This window comes from Choristoneura fumiferana, chromosome 12 (genome assembly GCF_025370935.1).
Source record: "Choristoneura fumiferana chromosome 12, NRCan_CFum_1, whole genome shotgun sequence".
Taxonomy (NCBI): Eukaryota; Metazoa; Arthropoda; class Insecta; order Lepidoptera; family Tortricidae; genus Choristoneura; species Choristoneura fumiferana.
In genome coordinates this window covers 6,277,294-6,293,369 of record NC_133483.1, presented here as the reverse complement: position 1 = coordinate 6,293,369, position 16,076 = coordinate 6,277,294, and the positions used below count along the sequence as shown (strand labels likewise).

The following is a 16,076-nucleotide window of genomic DNA, read 5'->3' as shown; positions in this document are numbered from 1 at the left end:
TCTCATTTGTGGTAGTTTTTATTAAATTACAGATAGAGGCTTTATTTCATCCCTCATTGATATTTTATAATGAAAGATGAATGAGATACCGTCTGCGATTATTCGAACAAAACAAACAGCATTAGATATCTGTCAAATAAAATCTATCAATGAGTAGTGGAACAGGCCCTAACTCTGCTAAGATTATCTGATAAAACTACAATAATGTACACTAAATACACATTAAATACTCAAAGTAAACCTTCTTGTAGCCATTGTATAGCACTGACCACTTAGCAGCTTAAATCAAGTAGTAATGTATTAAAGGTATTTCTGGGATTACACATGTACCTACCTATAAATGTCTAATGAGAGTCTGAAGAAACGATGAGCATTATTCCAGTTTCATTCAACATTAGAGAAATCATTTGCAAAATGGTTTTCTTAGTTGTAAATTTTCTGTTACCTACGATAATTTTATATTAAATAAATGGCACACAAGTGACAATTTCAGTAAAGCGACTTCTTAGCGAATTCAAAATTAAGCAACCGTGAGAATGATTTTTTCACCATTAAAAATACTGAGCGGCAAAAATCTGGCCCTCAAATGTATGCAGAAATAGGTAATTTTGTATGTAGGGTGGGCAAATTTTGTGCCGTTGAGTTTATCTCTAATACCTTTAATCTCTATCTCTAATACCTACAATTGGTCTCTAGGACATTTCCCGCACAAAAAAAGTTAGGGACTAACGTAGTCTCTAGGACGCGTGACGGGTTAAACGAGCAATTGTTGTATATAAAATCAGAATTTCGGAAACGGCTCCAATGATTTCGATGAAATTTAGTATGTAACTTATTTTCGATCTAACTTGGTCTTATCTGTGGGAAAACGTTTATGAACGAGTTTTAGCACGAGCAAAGCTCGGTCGCCCAGGTACTAATTTGCCTAACGGGGCATCATTCACACAGAATTGTTCGCGTCTTTCCTATTGACATGACAACAAAATGTACTTAGTGTGTAATTTTTGGGAAGTTTTATGCGTTTGCATACGGCATCTCGTCACTACTTTGAATAAATCTCGTATCTCAAATCAATACGTCAACAAATTTGACCCTTAAAACAATGTTCATTAAGTTCACTCGGAAAGATCATCGATTTTGAGATACCAACTTTTCATTCAAAATACAATATACTCGTACAATGACTTCAAGTCATTAACTTCATATGCAAAGTCACTTTAGTTTCTAATTCCTAAAACGATGATTCTGAATTACTAGCTAGATGAAATAATGAGGGCTATCGTTTTTTGTCTCACTCGATGGCGCACTGTTGCGTGAGGTTTTTAAGTATGGCTTTCAAAGTCTGGTTGTTACGGGAGTGAAAACAAAATTTAGATTAAAATCATATTTAATACACCTTAAAACCGTACCATAAAAATATCGAGCATGCTACAGTGTTGCATAGTCCCCGTTCTGTTCGGAAAAAAGGGAGGACAAAGGTTTCCGAAACACAAAACTGTCTCAAAACACAGACATTCATTGCCCCGGAGCGCATATTTGCCATAATTAATTTCAGATATTGAAAAATATTCACAAAATTATTCTAATTATAAATAAACCCGCGTAGCGCACCCAAGAACTATGAGTATTGACATTTCGGAGACCTCACGCTACACTAGCGCCTCTAGTGGCGACTTCATACGCGATAGCCCTCATTTGGCATCGTCTATAATATACATGCCACTTAGAACGAAAGGGGTTGGACCGTAAACATTTAGTTGTATTTTACTTAGCTTCCATTTGTACGTCCTTGTTAAATGAAATTTAATTTTAATTCAACTAATAACTCGCTTGAAATTTTGAAGTTCAAGCTGACTTGTTAAAGCTCTCACAAGCTCGAAACGAGCGAACTTTCGAGAGTTCCGACCACGATTACAGTACCTGGCTGATAATTCTGGACTGGACGTTTCATACTACTTGAAGAACTCACCTGTGAACAAAAGAAACTCAAATTAGTAGGTATACACTATACCAATATTAGTATGTACTATACGCTTATACAATAATTAGCATACGCTTATCCATTTATTAAACACAACCTAGTATTAACCTAGCAGCGTTCTAGTTTGTTGTGGTTAAAAACTTGCAAAGTATTTTTCAACCACTTACTGGTATTTGATTAAGCTGAAACTTGGCTGAATATAAATCTGGTTTTAAAATTTTGGTGATTCGGCCATTATGGTTTGCCGTAGGAAGAAAATCTTCAACAGCTTATGGTATCGACTTGAAACTTGGTACGGATATCTAGTTTAGATGACATTTCAAAATAAAATTCAATTTGAAAATGTTTTATTTTACCCGAAGCTCCGAGGCGGTAACGTTTCATGTGCTCTGCCTACCCCGTTTGGAAATACAGGCGTGATGTTTGTGTGTGTGTGTTATTTTACAAAAGCTCATCAATCATGAAAATAACAATATTTTTGTTTTTGTGTATGACAAAGGCAAATATGCAAGTGACAAATAAAGGCAGACGTATTTCAACGCATTCGTTGGCAGCTGTCAAACCCAAGACTTCATCAAGTGTCACAAATGTACATGTGGGTTCAAATACCTGCAAAATTATTATATCAACACTGGGCGAAAGTTTCAAAAATGCACATAATACCTATATGTGTACTGAATGTGTTAAAACTTGAGTTTATTCATAATACGTTTTATTTAAGTCTTAACTTTAAGTCTGAAGTCGGAAGTATGTCACGATGGCTGTCAAGGAAATAATTATGAAATGAATTGTAAGATTTTAAAGTGACATCACAATTCAATGTTGTCCACCTGAATCGGTGAACTTCTTGATAATTCACAAAAGTACAAGGGACACTCAGCTTTCAAAGGCGTTCTTCGTGTTCTTGTAAACAAAGCGGGAGCGCATTCTTAAGTGGACTGAGCGAAATAGACACTAGGTATATCTTCTTTAGTGAGAACATAAAACGCTGCACTGACCTGACATCTAATTCTACGAGCGTAGGTTTGATTTGGTAAAATTATGCAAATTTTGATAAATTTATTCTCAAAACCATCTTTTAATGAAATTTTAAAATTGATACTAAAATACATTCTGGCGTTAAAGTTCAAGAAAGAAATACGTTTTTGAGGATTTAGTTTCTGCATTCAAAATTTTTCACACATTTATTTATAATTTGGCTTTGATCGACTTGTACTTGTAGGTACTATTTTGTATTCCGTATGAATAATTTAATCTACGTGATAATTTAAACGAGCACTAGCATGACGGGAGAAAATGTCCCATCTCCCACTGTACCTATGTTTCACCATCCATCTCTCGACGCCTCGTTCGCGAATGTCTCAGTAATTGCTCACGTACCTACATCTTTATAACTGTCTCTAGTTTACTAAGTGTTGTTAGGATATCGTAATTAATTTTTGACCTGAATTACCTTGGAGTGTTGATCGATTTGACAGTCATTTGGTGTCGGTTGCCAGAAAGTTTTGGAAGATTAAGTGCCTACCTACCTACTACTTATAGACGGTGAATATTACGAAAACCTTTATAAGTAGGTACTTTCTGAAATGACTGTTGTTGCTAATACAAAAAAAAAAACCGGCCAAGAGCGTGTCGGACACGCCCGAAATCGGGTTCCGTCTCCGTGGCCGTTACGAAAAAATTAAGTAATATTTTTTTAAGAATTTCGTATTTTTTAAGAAATATTCCAAGTTTAGGTATATTTTATGCTTTTGGCTGCTATTTACTCTTAAACGACTAATAATTCTCAAGAAAACTTAACCGTTATAGTTTTTCTTGTAAGTTTGATATATTTACTACCATCCTGAATTTTTCCACCCAACACCAAATCACTGAATCGAAAAATAGTTTTAGCAACGGCTTATCCAACGATACCCCACACTACAAGACTGGATGCTGGATGAGAAAACAAAATCACCCCCACTTTACGTCCATGGGAAGTACTGTAAAAAAATTGTTTTTTGTATTTTTTATTGTACCATTTTGTTGGCATAGTTTATATTATAGTTTTATGCAAAATTACTGCTTTCTTGCATTGATAGTCCCTGAGCAAAGCCGCGAACAGACAGACAGACACGGCGACATTATAAGGGTTCCGTTTTTGCCATTTGGCTACGGAACCCTAAAAATGACATGTCGAAGGTTTTTGTAAGCGAATAGCATTAATCTGATAAGAATGGATATTATTGAAATATATAATAAGTAACTGAAAACTCGTAATAAAAAAAAGTTAATGTTTTATAAACCTAATTCGAATAAAAAGTCCACACAAGTATCTAAAAATACGGAAACAATAGTTACGTAAATATTCAAAATATTATAACACGAGCGAGGCGCTTTGTCATACGGAAACCCAGTGAACTGATTTAAACCAACGCAATCTTTCAGTATTTTTTTAGATCACTCAAAATCAACCGTTAAATCTGTTTACCTCCCGCATTGTCTGAAGCATTTTAATTTAGGTCTTCACAATGGTTCATTTGTTATTTAAAGTGTGAAAAACTTGACAGAACTAAATATACTTCGGCAGTAGGTAGTTTCGAATTTCTCGTTCTGAGTGAATCACGGCTATATAAAACGCTAGACTATAGAATGGGCAATGCCTTTTTTTGAAAAACTTAATAAATTTAAATAAATTTACTTGCAGTTTATTATTACAAGTTCTTGCTCAGGTTTAACCATATATTTAACAGGAACGGGTCAAGAGTTTCACGTTCATGAACGTATATTGCATGGGCTATAAACGAGGTAGCTCTGTTTTGCATAAACGCACATTAAAGTGGACTACTTCAAAAGGAAAAGTACATACTTGGCGTTTTACTTAGTAATTACCATGACTAAATGCAAATGAATGCGGCTCTATCGCTAGCTGGTTGTATTATCATGTCTTCGTATAAAGTATTTCATTTTGAGTATAGATAATATTTGAGCATCTGTTTTCGTTTTTAATGGATTAAATTTACATAATAAAAACAAGTTTTTGTTAAAAAAATATTTTTTAATACAAACTTTTTTGCTGGCTGAATTTAATCCGTAAATCCGACCGCTGGAAGGGGATCAAAATTTCCTTGGATAATATAAAGCATAATAGCTTATAAAATATATTCTTCCTTGTACTTATAAACTAAATTATTAAACTGTTTTACAATCTCATAACAAAACTTCAAAGTTTTGAAGTTCTGAATCTAAGTGTTTATATCATAAGTTTTTTGTACTGCTTTACGGTGTGCAATAAAGAATATTTGTATTGTATCGTATTGTTTTGTTGCAAGCCACAGTACATTTTTAAAGTAATATAATTTAATTTTACTTTGAAATATTATTAGGAAACGAGTTTGCCTACCTTAAGCTTAAGTATACTAGGAATGACACACAAAATATATAATAAGCTGCCAAAAGAACTGGTGACTATTACTGATGACAAATTGTTCAAATGTTCATTATTTAATTTGCTCGTAAATAAAACTTATTATTCGATAAATGAATACTTGACTGACATGAACTAATAACAAATATAATTATAATGGAATTTAATTTTGATATAGAAATTGTAATTCTTTGTTTTTGTAACTTTGTCATTGTATTTATTGTGATAAGTGAGCATGCTGCATGCTATAACTATTGCACGTTATTTGTACGCCGCTAGGCAAAGCATAGTGAAACAAATTAATGTAAACCTAAAACCTGTATAAACCTATGTTTTGACAAATAAATAAATTCTAATTCTAATTCTAAGCTTTGTCGTCTTGTGCAAAATAAAACCACTGAAATATGATTTTATGTAACCACAGTTTCAATTTATACTTTTTGTAGAAAAGCTTCTTGAAATACTTTGTGCAGGCGAAATAATATGAAGAGTCATTGTTTATCACAGTCGATAATATGTACCAAAATTATTGGTTCTTGTACAGTTTTATAAAAGTGTCTTAAAATATATCTGGTAATGTTTCACGGGATGTTTATGTTAGTTAGTTTTACTAAATACGTTTACTGCAAAGGTCTGCCATCTGAATTTTACTCAAGATGAAGTCACCCCTTTCACGCCGTACTCATTAAACATCTATTGTATACACAAACACTTTTAATTTAGGCAAATAAAAAATGTCGTAACAAACACTCGGTATCAATACAATATTCTATGCAACTTAGTTAGACAAGGTTGTCTAATCTGAATTAGAAGTTAGTTGTTCGCCACACGAATACTTGTAATAATAAAGATTGATGTATGGTTTAGGGGCACTTAAAAAACGCTGAAGCCAAACTTTGATAGCTGTGTCGTGACCTAGTACCACAAGGTCTAAATCAGTCTGAACATATTAATTGCGGGGAAATACGTCAACAAAGAGGTCAACAACAGCAAGATTACCGTTAATATGGTACTGTAGTAAACATTTAGTGTGAGTTATAATCATAATTATTAATTTGCATAAAAACACGGTATCAGTTTGGTGATATAAAGGAAAATATAGTTTCACACTTTTGTCACAATGTGACATGCAAATATTAATTTCATTTAGGTATACTTATTTAGTACGACTTCTACTCTGTTTTCAGTATTAAGCTGATATAATTATAATAATAAAATTCAAATCAAATCATTAAAATCAGTATCATCTCTGTCTTTAATTCTGTTTTGTAACATTTTATTTTCCTAGTTATCTTTTCGTTTTTAATAGGTTTTTGTTATAGAGCTATGATTGTTGTGAGGAATAAAACTTCTATCTTTCTAAAGTATTTAACTAAAAGATAACGATGCAATGCAGAGAACGAGTTCGTTTAAGAAAGAGATGCACGTCATACCTGATGGGATAGTATCTAAACGCTACAGATAATTTTATTATGCTTAAGCTAGCAATACATAGATAGCCCAGACTGCATAACGAGTGCAGGACTAATCCTACCCTAATAGCGCAATTTGATGGTTTAAGTAATAACCTACCAACCTTTTCATCCTCTGACAGTTTGTCTCAAATCTCGAATAACTGTTGTTATTTGGCCGTAAAGCGACCATGTCACTCTTAATTAAATTAGATTGTCTTACTGCTCTAGATATCAGTCAATTTGAATCCATTGGCATACCACTTAAGTTAAGATAATAACTTTAACCTAACCTACGTCATAAGCTCCCTTCGTGTTACCTTCCTGATACGCCCGACGCCTTGTTCAATGTAACCTTTTTACCATAAGGGTAAGGATGATATATCATTTACTCCCCTCCCTGTTAACTACGGTTTGTCCTGGAATAATAGATGATACAACAATGACCATGCCCCTTTATAGAATGAAAGGAATTATATATACAACCAATCTCTAAATATCTACAGAATTTATGGACATTTTCGCTATCCCGACTAACTGGGGTAAATAGGTCAAATCGCACAATGGGTAGGTTTACTTAAATTATTATCGATTAGCCCATTTCATTGGAAGTTTTGATTATTGGTGCTATATTACATGGCTATTTTATGTATTATGTTTAGTTAGATACTTCCTTAGGTCATACGAGTATGTCAATATAGCACGGAAAGCAGATGGCCGTGGGGACGAAAATAGCCTTCTCGGGTAGACCGCGGATCATGCAAGCGCAGCGTATGACGTTAACACCAACGAGATGCTATTTTATGTATTATGTTTAGTTAGATACTTCCTTAGGTCATACGAGTATGTCAATATAGCACGGAAAGCAGATGGCCGTGGGGACGAAATGTTCTCGAATGGAGACCGCGGATCAGCAAGCGCAGCGTATGACGTTCACCAACGAGATGGATGGATGGCATGGCTTGGTTAAAGCCAGTAGCGGCTTTAGGGTGCGGTGGGGTGACCGCCCAGGGCGCTGGCCTTAAAGGGGCGCCTGAAGTCTATACCTTCTAGAAAATTCCCAAAATTTTGGGGCGCCGTGGAAATCTCGCCCAGGGCGCTGGAAGTGCTAAAACCGGCACTGGTTAAAGCCACGGGTTCACGGTGAATGCAGGCGAAGCAACTGGATACGAGTATATATGGCCAACATGGACGTGCTACGGCTCATATGATGATGAGATACCTACATATATTTCCTTAATATAATCCTAAGTAATGTGAAGTCATATTATGTCGATGTTTTTCATAGATTTTTCTTAATATTTGTAGTATTTGAAATGTGGACGTATTTCTTAAATGCAGGTAAAATATTGATAATAGGAAGGCTTGCAAGCATTGGTGGAGTTTAAAAACTGAGCCAAGCAGAACATGCACGCATTCTACCCTGCAAAAATACTACATATATAACTGAGACAGCATCTAAGGACAAAAAACAATTTCACAAATTGACACTAGATGGCCGAACAATCCACAGGCTTGCATTTGAGTATGACTCTAACTTATTGGCTTAAATAGCGTTGGAAAACGCTGCAATTTCTCTTCAGATTATTTATGCAGCCTGCAATAGAGTATAAGGCTAGATATTCGCTGGTGTAGTTACTGTTTAAGTATTTGTACTAAGCTTTATGCTGTCGGTCATAATATCCCTTTCAAAGTCTGATATTATAGAAGAAAGTATATTTCCTATCAGCTCAATCCAAAATGGTGTTCGGTAATTACATTTGAGGAATTGATTTATTGAATAAGAAACTAAAAGAATAATTATATTTCAGCTATAACTTGAGCTATTTATTTTGCTCTATACGCCAAAAATCCATAAAACATTGAAGTACTTACAAATACGTTGTTATAAAATTATCCTTTTGTACGTTTATTTCGATTCTTTATTTTTTACTCAGTGTCTGGTTACTAACGAGGAAATTTTAATACGTCTGGCTTTTTAATTGGGATGTCCCAATTTTTGACAATATGTAATAAATCGAAAACCATTTGGAGAAATAGGCTTTGTGAAGCGTTTTCAGAAATCAGATTCCAAAAATGTGATAAACTGAATTAAATAAACAAAATTTGAGTAATGACCCTCATTTGACCCCTGCAGTGTTTCGTCATAAAGGCAGTTGTAAAGCAAGTCTACACTCTTAAGCAAATTGACAGTTTGAAATGTTGCTACCTTGCTTATAATAGCAAAGAGTGACAAAGATAGAACTTTAATCACATGATGTGCACCCGGCTTTAAACAGTTGTCATTTATCGTAAAGTCCGAAATGTATACGAGTATTTCCAATGTAATTTTACAAATTAAATTGTTCAATATAACAAATTCATGAATTCCTATCCTACAATATTGTGTACAATAAATACTTACTAACATCCAAGACCGATATTAAATTCACTCATTACAAGTAAATACAAAAGAATTTAAATAACAGATTTAAATAAATATATCTATTTACTATCACACCATTAAACAAACAGGAATAATCGAAGCTAAAAGAAGAAACATAAATAAAACTATTGTCAATTATTGAATTATTGTCAAATTTTAATGCCACAGATTATGTTATGTATGACCTGAATTTTTCTAGGCAATGGAAGTGGCTGTCTCACTGTGACGTCATCCAGCGTATTTCGTAAAAAAATATAAAAAATTAAATACTGATCCAAATTAAAAAACAATGAAAATGGTATCTTAAAATATCCTATTCTTTCCAAAAATAAAATAAAAACTATAGGTTATTTTTTTTTGGTGCATCCCAATTGGTTGCGATAAAATATTATTTTTAGAGTCTAGTACAAGTGGATAATAATGTGATGCTACATTCAATTTGAATAGTCATTTTTGTAATTTTATTACCGTCCATATTTTGTTAATCAAGCTCGTTTTGCACATTTTCTGTTACAGTAAGTATAATTTATCTTTGCATTTATAATAAAATTTATTTAAACAATTTTAAGTTTAATCTACGATAAAAACTACGACATAATAGCGTGATAGACTGAAATAACTGCCTAATGACTGTTCACAGAATTAATTTAACGATACATTTATATTTCAGGATCCGCCTTCCCCTATTGTATTTTGACCTACACTTGGCTCTTCCACGATAAAGCCCAATTTAATAACACCCAGAAAACAGAGAGAAAAAGTGACACGGTTGCTTTTCATACAGATTGAGAAACTTGGCTAACCTAGATGTGTGACCTGTGTTAAAATCTATCAAGCAGCTTTGTCCGCATCACGTGCCAAACATATAGACATACTGAAATACATTAGTTTCTGGCAGCATACGATGTAAAAAAAATGAAAAACGCGCAACCGACACGATGCAACGCCAGACATTCCATGTTCCATGAAGTCCCAGAGTTATTATCTAATGCATTTGAAATCGCAATCGTTTTCACCAGTTCCTTCTGTCAAACGGTATAGGATGAGGGTGGAAAGAGACAGTGAATGTGACCGCTAGCGCCCACGCGTTAGACAAGACGGCCTCAGGTCACAAATATGCAGCAAGACTTATCGCCCTGTTTCAGCCAGAACGTTGTCGTGATGCGACAGGTAGGTTAACTTGGGTTTTGCATTCGGAATTTCAATGCGAACACAGTGCATTGAACTTTAAAGAGGTATACCTGTTTCTACATAGTGAAAAGGCTACCCGTTATCGTTACAGCTTTAGAGCTATGGGTAGCATAATTAAGTTGCTGTTTCTGTGGTAGCTTATATAAATGTTTCTCTAAAATGTGCAAGTGGAAGGGAATCGAAAATGTTGATTCTAGAATACTTTACAAGGTGTTAATTAAAGGGAATGTATTTTCTGTCACTTAAATTTAGATTTGTCACTAAACTACGATACCCTAATTATTAACCCCCTTATTCATTTATGTTAATAACAAATAACAAATACAAATGTCGAAGTGACAGATAAGGACAAACGAATTTTAGCGGCCTGTCGTTTATGAATTATATCCCTAATATTAGTCATCAAATGAATCAAATCTGTCTGTAAGGATGAATGTAAACCTGTATCCATAATTTAGGATCAAAATCATCATCAAAATTCGATCACCAAAATAATAGATCTGCCACCTAATAAATAGATCAGTGCCTTAATTCGATGTTTCTTACTATACTACTAAGGCAGGTCTGGTCAGGTACGACGACGAGCGAAGCGAGGAGGATTGTTAGGTAGAACTGCGCCCTCAGTGCGCGAGCCGAGTGAGCGAAGCGAGCGTGCCGCGGCAGCGGCCGGCGAAGTGCCAGAACCGAATATTTTTTGCTAATACTTGTATGATGAATATAAATGTTTGTAGTAGGTACTTGAGTCTTGGATTTTTGTATGTATTTAAGTATATACTCGTATGTATGTATGGCTACCCAATGTTTAGCACCCATAGAACAAACTTTGCTTAGTTTGGGGCTGGGTCAATGGGTGTTATTTGTGAGAAGATATCATTATTATTATTTCGTTAATTTTCAGTTTAATTATTTGATGATAAATATTATTTTCCAGTGATTATAATTAATTTTTAGGAAGCCATTTCTATATTGTTTGGTGATTCAGTTTTAGTGACACCTGATTTAAAACATAGCGTAATTAATTCTACTCTCGATGCTGACCAAACTGTCTAGTCTCTTACCTTATGAGTATTACATGTGATCTTTTGAATTTTATCAAGTATCACCATAGCTGCTACTGCTGTTAGTATCACCATAGCTATCTGCTGAACAGAATCGTGTGTCATTGACAATAATCTTAATTCTGTACACAGTTAGGTAAGTAGGTGCCCGGCCGTGTGTGCACAGGTGATCCTCAATACAGCTTGTAATACTACAAAACAGTCCAAGGTGTCGTAATTTCGCAACTATGTACTATTGTCTTTGCGAATGCGTGTATTTCTAGCAAACACATCGATGTTGAATTCATTCAAGCAAAGTTGAATTGAAAAATCCGTTTTTGGTGCAGTTGGATTTTTAAGGCGTGCTGGCGAAAGAAAGATAAATTTAAAGTCCTAAATGTTACAAATACTGAGGTAGTGATCAAAGTAATTACTAATCGATACTGTAGAAATTTATCAAAAGTATCTTTTTGCAGTTTCATATACATATAATAGAAGTACTGAAAAAAAAAAATGGAAAAAAGTAAGTTAGAATCGTCGGACTGTAATTTTAAAACAAAATTATTTTTTTTGAATCCATGCATTTGGACTTTTCTTACTAACTTTAATCTTGTTTGTTTGTTTATACTTTTTATTGTACAAAAAGGAAATACAAAAATGTTACAAAAAAGTGCTAAGTACAAAGGCGGACTTATCCCTAAAATGATCTCTTTGACAATTTTGCTGTTGTAGCGACAATAAAAATACACGTTGTTTCAGCTGTCTATCTAATTACGGTTCTTGGGAATCCTATGATAGACTGACAAACAAACAGTTTAACGACATCAATATAAGCTTCTATTCGTCACCCTTCTTATACGGAAAATGTTTCAATAAACATCAAAAATGTCAATATATCTCGTAAACGATCTTCAAATATTTACTGGTATAGGGTTAATCTTAATCACGTCTGCAGCACCCTGTATACATTAACATTTAGTTGGGGCTTGGGGCCCCGGTGCAGAGAAGGCAATAAAAGAAAGAGGCAGCTGTCGATAACGACCCTCGTCGCCGTAAACAGCGGCAATTATAGAAATATTGCTACAAACGACTCCGATACTGGAAATGAAAAGGCTTCCCTCCATTGGAATCCCATTTAATAACACTTACTCGTTGCATCTACATGGCTAATTTTCTATTTAGTTCGTTGACCATGTTTTTTTGTTTATTACCTATACTTGGGTTTACTGATATTGCCGTAGTTGCAAATCTTATTCTCAATTGGGATGTCCCAATTTTTGACAACATATAATAAATCGAAAACCATTTGGAGAAATAGGCTTCGTGAAGCGTTTTCAGAAATCAGGTTCCAAAAATGTGATAAACTGATTTAAATAAACAAAATTTAAGTAATGACCCTCATTTGACCCCTGGAGTATCTCGTCACAAAGGCAGTTATAAAACAGGTCTACACTCTTAAGCAAATTGACAGTTTGAAATGTTCCTATCCTGCTTATAATACCAAAGAGTGACAAAGATAGAAATTTAATCACATGATGCGCAACTGGCTTTAAACAGTTGTCATTTATCGTAAAGTCCGAAATGTATACGAGTATTTCCAATGTATTTACCAATTAAATTACTATGTTACAAGTAAATACAAAATAATTTAAATATCAGATTTTTAAAAAGATATCTATTTACTATCACACCATTAAATAAACAAAGGAATAATCGAAGCTAAAAGAAGAGAAATAAAATAAAACTATTTGTCATGGTTCATTTAGGACCCTAAACCGTGCTTGAATTATTGCCAAATTGTAATGCCACAGATTATGTTATCTATGAACTGAATTTTTCCAGGCAATGGAATGTGGCTGGACAGCCACATTCCATTGCCTGGAAAAATTCAGGTGACGTCATCCAGCGTATTTCGTAAAAAAAATATAAAAAATAAATACTTATGCAAATTCAAAATCAATGAAAATAGTATCTTAAAATATCATATTCTTTCCAAAAATAAGATAAAAACTATAGGTTATTTTTTTTGGTGCATCTCAATTAGTTAACATTTGGGTTGAAAATATTAATATTTCCTACTTAATTCTATAACTATTTGTTTTAGTTTCAGTTCTTTTCATTGTCTTAGTAAGTTTATTTAAGTTTAGGATTGTTTTATTTTAATTTAGTTGCTATTTACTGTATTCTGTTGTACAATAAAGTTGTTGCAGTTTAAAATTCAATAATACGATGTATGTAAATATCCTGAATAGAAGAAAACACTCGATGACGGTCAGAATAATAAAGAGCCGCTGGTAAAGGATCTACCAAATGTCGTATCTCATTATTACCTTATTATGTATGCATTTGTTTTGCCCAAGCCCCCAGGTGCCCCGCTTCAAGATTGTTTAGGTATCTGTAAAAACAGACAAAGAAAGACTTGATAAATGACAAGGAATATCACACAGCTAAGTATTGTGGAAATACAAGACAAATTTCTTATTTGGTATTGTGATGTTTTCGTGATTAGAATATATGGAATTACTCATTCAAAATAATTGGAAAATACTTATACATATATGTATCCTTTGAAGTTTGTAAATATAAAAACCTGAACAACGATATTTTCTTGCTTTATACTTTTCAAACCGACATTTTTTGAAGATTTATTTTCGAAAAGTATTTTATTATTACTATTTCATCAATTTGTTTCAAACTAATGTGATACTACTTATTTGACATGTAGATTACTATTGCCAGTTGCTATTTTGGATACAAACCTGGAGTCCGCCGCAATGGTCTCGCGCTTCCCAAGTCATAAATAAGTAATGAGATCCACGTCCTCATTATTTAGTACAAAATTATTCATGAGTATTGAAGTTTCCCGAAGTTTTATACTAGTGCTTGAAGTTAAAAACTACACCCGTTCATTAATTCAGTATGAGCTGCGTTTGGTTGAAAAATGACGTTTTGGTGTCGAAATTGTTCGCAAAATACCTTGTTAGTAAATTGAACCATTTCTATCGCAACCTACTATTAAACGTTGTCACAATAAACGTAATAAGTAATGAAGTGTGAGCAAACAGTGACTTAAAAGCTATAAGTACGTGTACATTTATTGTCCTACCTCGGCCGGTAAGAAAGTTAATTGTTAAAAATGAGTTACTGCAGATATTGAACTTCAAATAAGATTACATTGTATTGTATGGACAGTTTCTAATGTTTCTCGGTTAATTACATTAGGTGTATATGTGGGTCCGATATTGGTTTTAATAGTCGCTCTGGTCGCATTCCTATGATATTGATTAGAGGGATGCGATGCTTTGCCGACTCGAAGGGCGATGGCGGAATGCCTCCTGTGCCTTCAGTACTGGTAATACTTATATCGTACCTACTTTGTAAAAAGCTCATATCTCTATTAGATATGTGAACTAAACTGAACCTTGAAAAAAATTGAGAATAGAGTTGACGAAGTATAATTATCAATTTTGAAATAAGACTTTTTTTAAAGTAGGACAATATGTCGTACTTGATACTTTATTACTCACGCTAGCGAATTTGCCGTTACGCTGATTGTTTTTCCGATAAAACTCTCATATATATTGAGATCTGAATTGATTCGCGAAACTGCCGCCTTCCATCTGGGTACACCTGTTTTATATGTTACGTACTTTTACATTACACCCTATCTGTCTATACTAACCTAACTAAGGTTTTTTTTTTTTTTATACGACTGGAAGGCAAACGAGCAAGAGGGTCTCCTGATGGTAAGAGATGACCACCGCCCATAAACATCTGCAACACCAGGGGTATTGCAGATACGTTGCCAACCTAGAGGCCTAAGATGGAATACCTCAAGTGCCAGTAATTTCACCGGTTCTTAACAGTCAGGAGGGGCCATTTGACAAACTTTCTGTCTTGCCAGGGACCACCAACTGTTTGAAGGTAAAATTAAACGATAAAATTAAAATTGTAAATGAATGAACGTTTGCTCTCGCTACTTGACTGGCGCGTCGTTTTGAATTCGTTGTTGACAAGAAAAAAAAAGACTATGAATCTGAATAGGTCTAGAAGGTTTGATCCTAAAATATATGAAATGAAAACACAGGCTCGGCAGATGATGATGATGATGATATACAAAATAAGGAACCATGTCATAGAAGTTATATTGCAATATTTTCATTAAGTAGGTAATACATCAAAAATATAGCGTAACCACGAGTAAATTGTGCAAACATAGACAGAGTGCTTTCGCACTTTTTGTAATTAAAAAAAAGATGGCATCTTGCCATTTGCAAACATTACAGTTGATATAAAAGAAAGTGTTTGTCTAGGCGGTACGAAATAGGCACGATGACGTGAGTTTCATACCGAATATCACGCTAGCTCAGTCGTTTAAAAAAGTTCGTGAATATTTTAACACTTCAAAGGCGTAGGGTATGTAGGCTTGACAGCCTGGCGTCGCCGGCGGCGTGTGAGGTCTGCTTTTGACTGCTTTCATTTGAAATTCCGTTAAACGTGGAACTGCTAAACGTTAACTGTAAGTTTGCTGAGGTTACATTATAATTAAGTTGTCATATTGACGTGTAATATGGATTTAACTGAC

General features: G+C 34.1%; 1 protein-coding gene across 11 annotated transcripts in view; it reads right to left on the bottom strand.

The window, feature by feature from the left end:
- The window catches only part of dnc (phosphodiesterase dunce), a 551,064-nt gene that overhangs the window by 206,529 nt on the left and 328,459 nt on the right, over positions 1 to 16,076 (bottom strand). The window lies entirely within an intron of this gene.